This window comes from Macrotis lagotis, chromosome 6 (genome assembly GCF_037893015.1).
Source record: "Macrotis lagotis isolate mMagLag1 chromosome 6, bilby.v1.9.chrom.fasta, whole genome shotgun sequence".
Lineage (NCBI taxonomy): Eukaryota > Metazoa > Chordata > Mammalia > Peramelemorphia > Peramelidae > Macrotis > Macrotis lagotis.
Window position 1 is genome coordinate 193,777,656 of NC_133663.1, and position 12,097 is coordinate 193,789,752.

Sequence of the window (12,097 nt, forward strand, 5' to 3'; positions counted from 1 at the left end):
TACTTTAAGTTACAAAGACTGCAAGCTTCTGGGAGAGGTTTATTTTCCTGGGAGTGTTTGGCATGGTCACTTGATGAGATCTAAGTAAAAAATTTTAGGTAAAAAAAGTAAATAAATATAGCTTTGTGGTTGAGGAGTATGTGTGCTTATAAGATGCCTACACTTAGGAAATATCTTTCTATGACCAATTGTATAAAGACAATGAACTAGAGATATGAGAAGTCCCCAAGGACTATGTAGGTCCTTCCAGGTCAGGAGGGTGCCCCTCTGGCACAAGGGACACAGAAATCTCAAAGTAAAATTAATCCACATCTGCTTTCTTAAAAATAAGCATGCCATGTGACATCTTTCATGGAGTTGAGAATGGTGGTAAGAAATAATAAAATATAATAATAAATAAAGTAATAGTTTAGTAATAAAATAAAAATAAATGATAATAAATTAAAAATAAAATAATAAAAATAATAAAAACAAGTGAGCTATCATACTTGAAGTGTTCCATTTCCTTAGAAAGAAGAAATCACTGACAGTGCCTCTTCAAAACAAGTACCTCTTCATTGCTTACTGTCCACAACAAATTTTAAAAAAAGATCTCAAGCTTAAATAAGGTGAAAAGACAAAACATAGTGATTTACTCATGTATTGGGAGAGCTCAGAAACTATTCTAGTATATACATATTCTCTAATCTAGACACGTGTTCATGTGTATGCAGTGAGTTTGATATTACCTGTTTAAGCTCTGTTATTTGAGAGGCAGTGTGGGATAGTGGAAAGAATGCCAGTTACAAAATTAGAACTAACTTGTTAGAACACTTGTTAGCTAGATAACTGTGAATAAAATCACTTAAACTCTCTGATCTTCACTTGTTTAGTTGTTTTTTTTTCCAGTTGTGTTCAATTCTTCCTGACTTCATTTGGCATTTTCTTGGCAAAGATACTGTAGCAGTTTGTCATTTCTTTCTCCAGTTCATTTTATAGATGAGGAAATGGAAGACTAAGTGATTTGCCCAGGGTCACACAACTAGTACATGTAAACAAGATTTGAAGTCAGGAAGATGAATCTTCCAGGTTCCAGGACTCTTGGAACTTGTGCCTAGCTGCCCAATATCCTTTCAAATAAGGGGCTATACCTGAATGATCTGCTTCGCAGGGTTCTTATGAGAGGAAGTGCTATATTATTATTATTATATCATTAATTTATAATTATGCCAAAATTATTTCTGATTCTAAAATTTAGGAATCCAAGATACTTCCATAAAAATTTCCAATGCAGTTACACAGATTCCCCAAAATATCACATATTTTTTTAAAGATAGATTTAAACTCCAGGTGACAATCACCTCTTTTTGTCTCCATTGCTCATCAATATACATATCACCGTCCACAGAAAATTATATACAATGAAATAGCAATTCCAATTTTTTTCTTAGCTGAAATGTTGCTACATTTCCTATGACACTTGTATAATTAGGAGTCATATCTAACCTCATCTGTCTTTTCATCTCTCTTAGACTTGACAGAAATGAGTACTATCACTTACACAGAAGAACTGAATCTCTTAAAATTCCCATTTCTACTTGTTTCCATCACCATGTGGCCTCTATCTAGAACTGGAGGGAAACCAGAAACATGCTATAAAATGGATAAATAAGAGAACAGAGTAACAGTCATGTACTAGAAACCAATGCACTTATTTTTCAGCTTTCTGGATCCTTTGTTATTTACAAGGTAAGGATATTCATTCTGATACTTTTACCTGACTGAATTTTACTGTAGGAAATGAGTTTTTCTCCCTTTTCTTTAACAGCTATCTGGGAATCATAGATCATAGAATTATAGACTTGGAGTCAAAAGACACCTTTAGTCCAGACCCCTCTACAGATGAGGAAACCTTCAGGCAGCACACTTAAGAGATTAGAATCAGCATTAAACTTCAGGTCCTTTACCTGAGTATCTTATACTGACCTGCTAGAATCTTGTATAGAGTTTTAAGGAAATTTCAGCACATTTAGGTGAAAGGCCTGCTAGAATGCAGAAAGCATAATGTATTGTGAGATGACTTGAAATTTCTTCAGCTCCAACATTTGTTGGAACTCAAGTATTAACTTTGTGATCTTGGACTGCTCACTTAAAACTTTTTTGCACCCCAGTTCCTTCATTAATAAAATGAGAATACTAATTGTTGCCCTATCTTTAAGGGTTGTTGTAAGTTAAGTATCCTTAAACTGAAAAGCCTTATATAAAGATGAGCAATTATTAGCTTTTTGTGTTACCTTTCTCAATATTAAAAATTGTTATTTTGGAAACCCATCACAGCTTAGCTCCAATCTTTCATTCAAGCCTTATTATGCATTACTTCTGTTCATGCACACTATGGTAATGCCAAACTGGTCTCTTTATTCCAATCTCCTGTATTTATATTTTTGAGCAGTCTGTTCTCCATATCTGGACAGTGCCATCACCTCCATCTTGATCTTTGTCTTGCCACTTGACTCCAATAACTCTAGAAGTGAGAGTAAGACTGTTGATAATTAGTGTAGTTGTGCCTCTCTTAAATCCAATTCATGTGCATGTAAAGATATCACCCTTAGGATGTCTTTGGTTATCTTTGAGAATGAAAGATGAACAGCAACAATCTCCATGACTGGAATATACTCCCTTTTGAAATCTTTACTTTCTTTCAAAACTCAACTCAAGAGGTACTTTCTACTTGAGAGTATTACTGATCAATCCTGAAAATTATCTTGGTTTTTTTTATGTGTGTGTATCTTATATATGCAAATATGTTGTCACTTCCTATATAATGTAAGCTACTTGAAGGAAACATTTTTGTCTTTTGAAATACTAGATATTGAGTATTAGTGCCTGGCATTTTCAAGGACCTTTAAAGATTTAAAGGAATATCATTTGACTTATAAAAAGTTACATTGGACTGACATCAGATTATGCAAATTAATGTCTCATGCTGTTTGAGCATGAATAAATATTAGAATATATTGAATGGTTCATTTAGGAAGAGCTGTGGTTTGATTGTTCAGCAATTTTTGGACTCCCCTACCTCTGTTTGAAAGATGGAAGGCTGAGGTTTCAGATTTTATTGAACTTTCATTGTGTTTGGAGTTTTAGTTTATATCCTTGTCGGTACCTCCACTACCTCTCAGTTTGTTTCCTTCCAGAAGTCTCAGGTGCATACTATCAGGTCAAGGTGATTTACTGCTATGTTTGAGTTTTTCAGGTTGCCCAGTAACTTTCTCCTCTGAGACTCCAGTCTGTGTTTAGGCCACACCAGGGCTTCCTGTGCAAAGTGCCCTTGGAATGGGAAATTCCCCATCATTCTTGATGATAAAAGGGATGAAAAAAATCCCTTTTAACAGCTTTGTTACCTCCTGGTCCTCATTAATTACTCTCCTATCCCCACCCCCACCCCTACCCCAAATCCTCCCGGAACAGCATTCAGTGATTTCATGTGGATTTGAGTTACACTCTGGGGGAATTTGGCTCCCTGATCCAGTGAATGGATGTCATTCATACAGACTTTTAAAAAATCTGTGCTAGATGAAATAAGGATGGTATCCTTCATTTAATAAGTCACTCATGAATATTATTCCATATCAGTTTCTGGAGCTGTATAAGTTAAAAACACTCTTCATTTACAGCAGCGTATGTTAAAAACAGTCTTCATTAAAAAAAATCAGGAAACCAGCCTGGAAGAACAGAGGGTGAAACATGAATGAGCTATTTAGCTTTTCTTGGAAAATGGCACGATTCTGGGAGGAATGAAAGGCCATGCATTCCCCAGATTTTTGACAGACACATGCATCGTTCCACAAAATGCTGGAACCCCAAACATAAAATGTGGAGACATTTCTATTTCGGTAGCTCAGGTGCTGTGGCACAGAATAAACATCACCAGGAAGGCATCCCAGTGGGTGGAGGGGAGCCCTCATGCAGACTCTGTCAGACTGGCTTCCTCTGTAATTCTAGGCAAAGACTTGAGGCTTTTTTTTTTTTGAATGCAAGGTTACTGATTGGATTGTTTTGAATGAATAAAGCAATTAGGTAGTTTGACTATCATCACTCTGATTGTTAGACTGAACCAAGAGATTCCTTTTCATATAGATATAGCCTTAAACTAACTAATCAAGCTTCAATTTCAGACAATGGACACTTAGCTACTGAGACCTTGACCTATCTGTGCAGGACACAGAAGAATCTAAAGACAGAGTCCTTACCCTCAAAGAATTTGGGATTTAATTGTGAAGGTAGTGAGGTGACACAGTGGAGAGAATTCTGGACTTGGTATCAGTGAGATCTGACTTCACATTCTGCTATAGGTATTTACTAGCCTTGTGACTTTTGGTAGGTTACTGAATTTCACTTAGCTTCAGCTTCCTTATCTATAAAATAGGGATAATTGTTCTTACCTCACTTTGTTGCAATAGATGAGATATCACATATAAATCATTTGGAAAACTTTTAAGTGATATATTAGTATTAGTATAAGAACAATGCTAACTAGTGTTAATTATTTATTTATATGAATAATTAATTAATTAATATTAATTGAGGTGACAAGGTTAGGATGGATGGGAGAACCTCATAATATTCAGTCTAAATTTACAGGTTAACTGCTCATTACTTCCTAGTAGACACTTTTTGTTTCAGCCAGACTGACCTCTTAGCTCTTTCTTCACACAGCATTCTATCTCCTGTGTATTTTTTGACCAGTATTCCCTTATGAAATACAAATGTCACCTCTCTTAATTTTCCCCTTAGAATTCATAGCTTCCTTTGCTGATGACAATGATTGTCCTTCGTTCTCAAAGACCATGATATCAGTGGGTGCCATGACAAGCACATGAATTGGATTTGAGTGATGGGGGTGCTGTGCTAAGTCACAGCCTCACTTTCTCCTTCAGAACCATCTGGTCCAGTGACCAGATATGAATCAGAATGATTGGAGATGACCCTGGATGTGAAGCAAGCAGGATTAAGTGACTTGTCTGAGGTCACACAGACAGTAAGTGTCAAATGTCTGAGGTTTGATGCAAGGCACTTGGGAATAGGGAGTATTACATTTTTGTGCTTTTACTACATTGATTTGCACTTAGTAAGTTCTTATTATTAATTGTTAAATGGTGGGAAATAGATTTTAAGTGGTACAGAAAGTGAGAGAATGGAGTGATTACTGGAGGTCAGAGTATTTCTGGAATACTATAGATGGTGGTGCTTAATCTGGCCCTGGAAGAATAGAAGGATTATAGAGTAATATATATTGAGTCTGAAGTGATTTTAGAGATACTTTAATCCCACCTTTTTATTATATGGATGAGAAAATTGAAACTTAAAAAATGTCATGTAACTACTAAGGGGCAAAACCATCATTTGAATACAAGTCTATGGGTTTCAAATCTAATTCCCTTTCTAGTTCATTATACTGTTTTGATTTGACTGAGAAAAGAAGGAAGAGCATGCCAGAAATGAGATGGGAAGGGAGTCATGTGAGCAAATGTATATATATATATATGCATATATACATATATTTATATAACTATAATGTGATGATTTTGTATGAAACCATATTATAATGTGCTATATATAATCACATATATTTTACATAAACATACAACATATTTATTTATAATATATATAAATACATAATAATGTCATCTGAATAAACTGATACACAGTGGATATTGAGAAGGCTTGCATGAATGGAGTTTCCTTATCTATAAAGTGAAACAATTCAGTTAGTTCTCATATGCCCAGTTTGTACAGGGAAGACTGAGAGGATTAGGTGAATTAAACGAATCCTTCCGAGTCAACAAGATAAGTATACAACCTTGCCATCATCCTGGACTCCTCATCCTCAGTCATCATCTCATTTATCCTTATCAATTCCTGTATCTTGTTGTTCTTGCAGATATATTTTAGGAGAGTTTGTTATTAAATACTTTTCAGCATAGTCCTACTCTTTTTTGTTTTTGTTTTTGCAAGGCAATGGGGTTAAGTGATTTGCCCAAGGTCTCACTGGTAATTATTAAGTGTTTGAGATCACATTTGAATTCAGGTCCTCCTGACTGCAGAGCTCATGTTCTATCCACTGTGCCACCTAGCTGCTCCTATCTTGCTGTTCCTAACTCTACAATATCTACTTCACTTGTCCCTTTCTTTCCACTCATGTGGTCAACCCAATTCAGATCTTCATCATTTTCCCCCCTTAGTTATAATAACATTCTAATTAATATCTCAGACTCAAATCTTTCTCCACTTCAATTCATTCTTCATATGATAAATAAAATTACTTTTTTCCCTAATGTACAACAGGATTGCCCATGTCAGTTCCTTATTTAGCAAACTCTAATGAGTTCTTGTTAATTCTATTAAATCTATTAATTCTAGGATCAAATATAATGAACTCCTCTGGCATTTTTTTAGTTTTTTTTTTGCAAGGCAATGAGGTTAAGTGGCTTGCCCAAGGCCACACGGCTAGGTAATTTGAACCCGGATTTGAACCCGGGTACTCCTGACTCCAGGGCTGGCGCTTTATCCACTGCACCACCTAGCCACCCCTCTCTGGCATTTTCTATGCAATCTCTACAATCCAATAAAGTTGACCTTATTGTTGTTCACAAACAACACTCCATCTACCACCTCCATGCCTTCATGTCTCCCTTGCCTGGTATGTACTCCCTTTTTATCTCTGCCTACCAGAATCCTAGTTTTCCTTTGAGACAGCTCAAGTCCCATCTTTTACAAGAGGTTTTTCCTGGTCCCATTATCTGCTCATACCTCCCTACATCTTAGTTTGCCTTATATATATTTTGTCTATATTTATGTGTGTCTTGTCTTCCCCTTTAGGATCTATTTTACTTTAGTGTCTATATTATTCCCAGTCTCTAGCATAGGTGTGAACAAATGATTAGTATTTGATTGAGCCTAGGGTCATAATTTTAAATCAGAAAGCAACCTTATCATTTTACAGATAAGGAAACTGCTTCCCAAAGGTTAGATACCTAACCTGACTTACACAGGTACATCAAAGAGGCAGAATTTTAACAAGTCTTCTGATTCTAAATCTAACATTCTTTCAAACACACAGACATACATATACCATCTCTTCCAAGTTTTCTGAGAATTGTTTGAATCAGAGGAATAAGAGCATAATGAAAATAAGAACTCACATTTAAGTATTGCTTTTGGAGTTTCCATCTTTTATGTCATTGGATACTCAGGACAGACCTGTGAGGAGCTTTTGTCAGTTTTCTTAACTTTTGTTTTGTCACTGGACTCCAATAACTCTGGAGGAGAGAGTGACTTTGCACAGCTCCGTGTCATTTAAATCCAATTCCCTAGTGATACCATTAGTCCTCTTCAAGAATGAAGGCTGCACAACCACAACAGAAAAGAAAACCCAGGCTCCATGAGGTTAAAGGAGTTATGCCCAAGGACACACAGCTAATAAGTGACAGATAGTGTTCAATCCCAGGTCTTTTTATTCCAAATTTATTGAACACTCTTTCCAATATCATACTTCTTAGCACACATAGAGTATTTTAGAATTTCTGACTCATAGTGTTTTAGAGCTAGTTCAGGATTTCCTGGATGAGAAAGTTGGAGTCCTGAGAAATTAAACTGTTCAATGGCTCTAGCCCAGAAGTTGTGACCATATGTCAAATATTCTCTTAGGCACCAAATACTCTTGCATTGAAACTGCCATCTACCAGGTGGCATATCAGGTGGAAGATTCTTCTGAGGTCCTAGGAACTTCCCTATTCTCAAATGGACAATTCACTCTGAAGCTGCAATAGCTGTTAGGAAAAATTCCTTCATTTGCAATTAGGGATGGGACAAGTAAGACAGTGTCAGGTTGTTCAATGGACATACTAAGTATATGCTCAGATGCTTCTCCTTCCCTCCTCCACACATTTGCCAGAAATAAAGTGGCTAGCAAATGGAAGCTGGCATGGAAAAAACAGTCAGGAGATTTAACTTCTTATTACCCTGAGTTCAAATCCTATGTCAGCTGGATAACCTTGGATCAGACACCTGATTCTTAGGGGCCTCAGTTTACTCATCTGGGAAATGAGTGTTGAACTAGATGTTCTATAAGGTCGTCTTCAACTCCAAATCTATGAACTGTTTGTCATAGACTTAGAATTTGTACTTCTAGGTCCTGATTATATACAGTAGCTAAAGGGAAAGATATGAACCTTCCTTGCATTGTTGGTCACCTTTACTCATCAGTAAATCTTCAGATTCAATAAATCTGAATGGAATATATCCCAGACCTTTGAACCAACTGCAGATGATGATTGTGATATAATGTGATCCTAGCATTGTTAGAAATAATATGTGTGACCAATTCCTTCCTCTCCATTACTCTTTTATCAGTATAAAGTTTTGGTATGGAAACTCCCTTCACCTGTGCAGATCAAGAAGTCATCTTTTATTTATAACCTGAGAGCACTCCCTGTGGTTATGGAGAGGTTGTGCTTATAGTCAGAGAATTAACTTAAGATATAGTTTGTACTTGAACTCAGATATTTCCAAATCCAAGGAACTTATTCCTCCAGGTTTATACTATCAACCTCAAATAAATCACACATAAGATTCCTGCAGACCAGGTATCTACATTCATTAATTTTTTATTTCTTTTGTTAAATATTTCCCAATTACCTTTTAATGTTCTGTAGGTAGTATTGCAATATGGCTTACCTTGTTGGGCTTGACACCTCTTCTTTAAGGTTCTTGAAGGCACATTATTGTTGAGTTGTTTCAGTCATATCTGACACTTTATGACTCTATTTTGGAGTTTCTTGGCAAAGATACTAGAGTAGTCTGACATTTCCTTCTTCGGCTCTTTTGATAGATGAGGAAACTGAGACAAACAATGTTAAGTAACTTGACTAGGTTCACACAGCTTCTAAGAGTCTGAGACTGAATTTGAACTCAGTAAGTTAGAAGCCATCTGGTGAAATCATCACCTTTATTTTCCAGATGAAACAACTAAGAGGGAACCAGTCTTGTGCAATATTTGCTTTAATTTTTATTTGTGTCCATATTTATTTTAAAAGACTTTTTTGATGCTACCTTTTGTTTTACATTGATATCAAAATATTTTTCACACCTTCTTAGCAAGACTTGCACAATAAATCGTCTCTTGTAACAAAATAAAAAAATCCACTGACCATGCCAACATTCCATTCACATAGTACCCCAACTTTTCTAATGAAAGCAAGGTAGTGAAAATTATCATCCCCCTTTTATAGATGAGGAAACTGAATCTCTTTTCTGGAGTCATTGTTGATTATTATTTTTACTTATGGAGTTCTGAATCTTTTTATCATTTTTACAAATAATTTTTCTGTCAGCATTATTAAAGTCATTGCATATAATATCTTAATGGTTTGTCTACTTTACTCTGATTAAGTTCAAATATCTACCTTTCTCTTTGAATTCTCATATTTATCATTTCTTATAGATGTTGTTATTAATTTAAAAAAAGAAACATTCTAAGACCTTAGAGAAGGTGTAGAAATGTGTCATTAGTAAATATAGGAGTTACTTATTTCAAGTATCTGGGTAATCACTGGTTTAAGGCATAGAATGAGGCTTCATCTTGTAATTTTTGCAGCCTGGGGTGAGGTGTTAATGAAAAGAGAGGAGATATTTCCCTAAGGATTCAAAGCAAAGACATTCCTGGAGGTACTGGGCTGGAGGCTTATGTTGGAAAGAGTCTCCTTAAATTTTTTCTTGAGGAAAATGGAATTTGAATTTTTAAGGTTGTTAGAATGACAAATAGATAATAGAATTGTTATAATTCATGAAAGCTGCTATTTGTTTCCAAAGGGTAAGACTATTAAATAATGGAATAACATGAGCATAGATTTTGAGCTGGAAGGGTATTCATGTAGTACAATCACTCCCCTTCAAGATGAAGAAATTGAAGCCTTCAGAGGTCAAATGACTTGTTCAAAATCATACAGGCAAGCTAATCTATAGGACTGAAATTTGAACTCTGGCTCCAAATATAGGGTTCTACTTTTGAATTATCATACTCAAATTTTCCCTTTTTACATGAGTTACTCCCAGAAGTTTTTCCTTAGAGTACTTTTACACTGCCCTTAGAGACAGGTAATGCAATGCATAGTCTTATTTTTTTAAAAAAGCAAAACAAAACCCCTCTATTTATTTATTTATTTTTGTTCTAGATATGTATAAATCAGCTCATAAATATTTAAAATTCATTGTTTTTCATTGCTAGGTATTTCCCCTCTGGATTTTGATGAGTGGCTTATTCTTCTTGCTAAGAATGTTAACAAGAAAAATATTCTAAATGTCAATCTTTCCTCAGATCTGGTAGATTGTTAGAGTACTCGATTCCATCTCAATCAGCAGAGTGTAGTAACCCTTGGGATAAATCCTCCCCTTGTTTCCCTCTTTGTTTTTCTCCTTATTACTTGCTATTCCTCACCCCCCCCAATATTCTATTTTCCAAGGCTGTCAGGGTAATTAATGCTTGACCATTTCCAGAGGACTGTTTGCCCATTAACTTAATAATATAATGCATATTTCTTATTTTTATAATTCTAAGGCAGTATGATGTAGCTGGCCTCAGACACTTGTTAGCTATATGACCCTAGGAAAGGCAAACCCTGTTTGCCTCAGTTTCCTCATCTGTAAAATTTGTTAGAGAAGGAAATGACAAATCACTCCAGTATCTTTGTCAAGAAACCCCCACATAAGGTCATGGAGAGTCAGACACAACTGAAAATGACTAAACAACAATAATTGTATTTTATTTTATATTTTTCGGGGAGGCTAGGTGGCGTAGTGGATAAAGCACCGGCCTTGGAGTCAGGAGTACCTGGGTTCAAATCCAGTCTCAGACACTTAATAATTACCTAGCCGTGTGGCCTTGGGCAAGCCACTTAACCCCATTTGCCTTGCAAAAATCCCCTAAAAAAATAAAAATATTTTATATTTTTCTAACTTGCTTGTGATACAACTGCTTCCACTGATGTTCCTTCTTTTTTTGGGGGGGGGCACTAAGAAATTAAATGACTCACATGTGAATTCTTAGCTGGTATGTATATGCCAAAGTTGATGTTTAGTTATTTTTAGTCATTTCTGATTCTTCATGACCCCTTTTGGGGTATTTTCTGGGTAAAGATACTAGAGTCAGTTGCCAGGAAACTGCAACCAAGTTCATTTGCCCTGGGTAACACAGCTACTGTCTGTGACTAGATTTGAACTTAGATTTTATGATTCTAGGTCCCACATTCTATATCATACCACCTTTGTTTGGACTTGAATTCAACTTTTCTTTCTTTTGAGGTTAACCTGCTTACAAATTTAATCATATCACTTTTCATTTTAAGCTCTCTATGTACAAAATCTGATTTACCATTCATAAAATGGGGACTAGGTGACTGCAAGAAAAGTCAAAGAATACAAACAGATCAGAGCTAACTGGTTAAAACTTCTCATTTTATATGTCTCTCCTTTTTATATATCTAATCACTATTAACATTTAGATAATTCTTTAAATTTTGCAAAGCATTTTACATTACCTCATTTGATCCTCACATCAACCTTGAGAAGGATGTGCTTATAATTACCCCCATTTTACAGGTGAAGAAATTTCAGTCTAAGACAAATTTTAAGAGACTTACCCAGAGTTAATTTTTTTTTAGATTTTTCAAGGCAGTGGGGTTAAGTGGCTTGCCCAAGGCCACACGGCTAGGTAATTATTAAGTGTCTGAGACTGGATTTGAACCCAGGTACTCCTGACTCCAAGGCCGGTGCTCTATTCACTGTGCCACCTAGCCGCCCCCAGAGTTAATTTGTTAGCAAGTTTCTGAGTCAGGATTTGAACTCAAGTTTTCCTAGAATTTCCAACATCAGCTTCAACTTAGCTGTGCTTGAGTGATATATGAAAAAAAACAAACAACAAAAAAAGAAATGTCATCAGAGTTAGTTCTACTTGGTGCTTCCCACTGACTAACACATGCTCATAGAATGAAGTCTTACTTCCTCTTGTTTGGGAGCTTACATCAGCTTGGCCTCTCACCTGCTAACTCTCCTAATACAC

At 35.8% G+C, this 12,097-nt stretch overlaps 1 long non-coding RNA gene across 2 annotated transcripts in view; it reads left to right on the top strand.

The window, feature by feature from the left end:
• The window catches only part of LOC141491342 (uncharacterized), a 78,535-nt gene extending 67,648 nt beyond the window's left edge, over positions 1-10,887 (top strand). Inside the window, exons 3-4 of one of the 2 annotated variants that reach the window (XR_012469566.1) lie at positions 1,512-1,728; positions 4,777-10,887. This is a non-coding gene — a long non-coding RNA (uncharacterized LOC141491342). Of the gene's footprint in view, positions 1-1,511 lie in introns of both variants that reach the window. The other variant, XR_012469565.1, reaches the window with a different exon arrangement.
• The last annotated feature ends 1,210 nt before the right edge of the window (positions 10,888-12,097 follow it).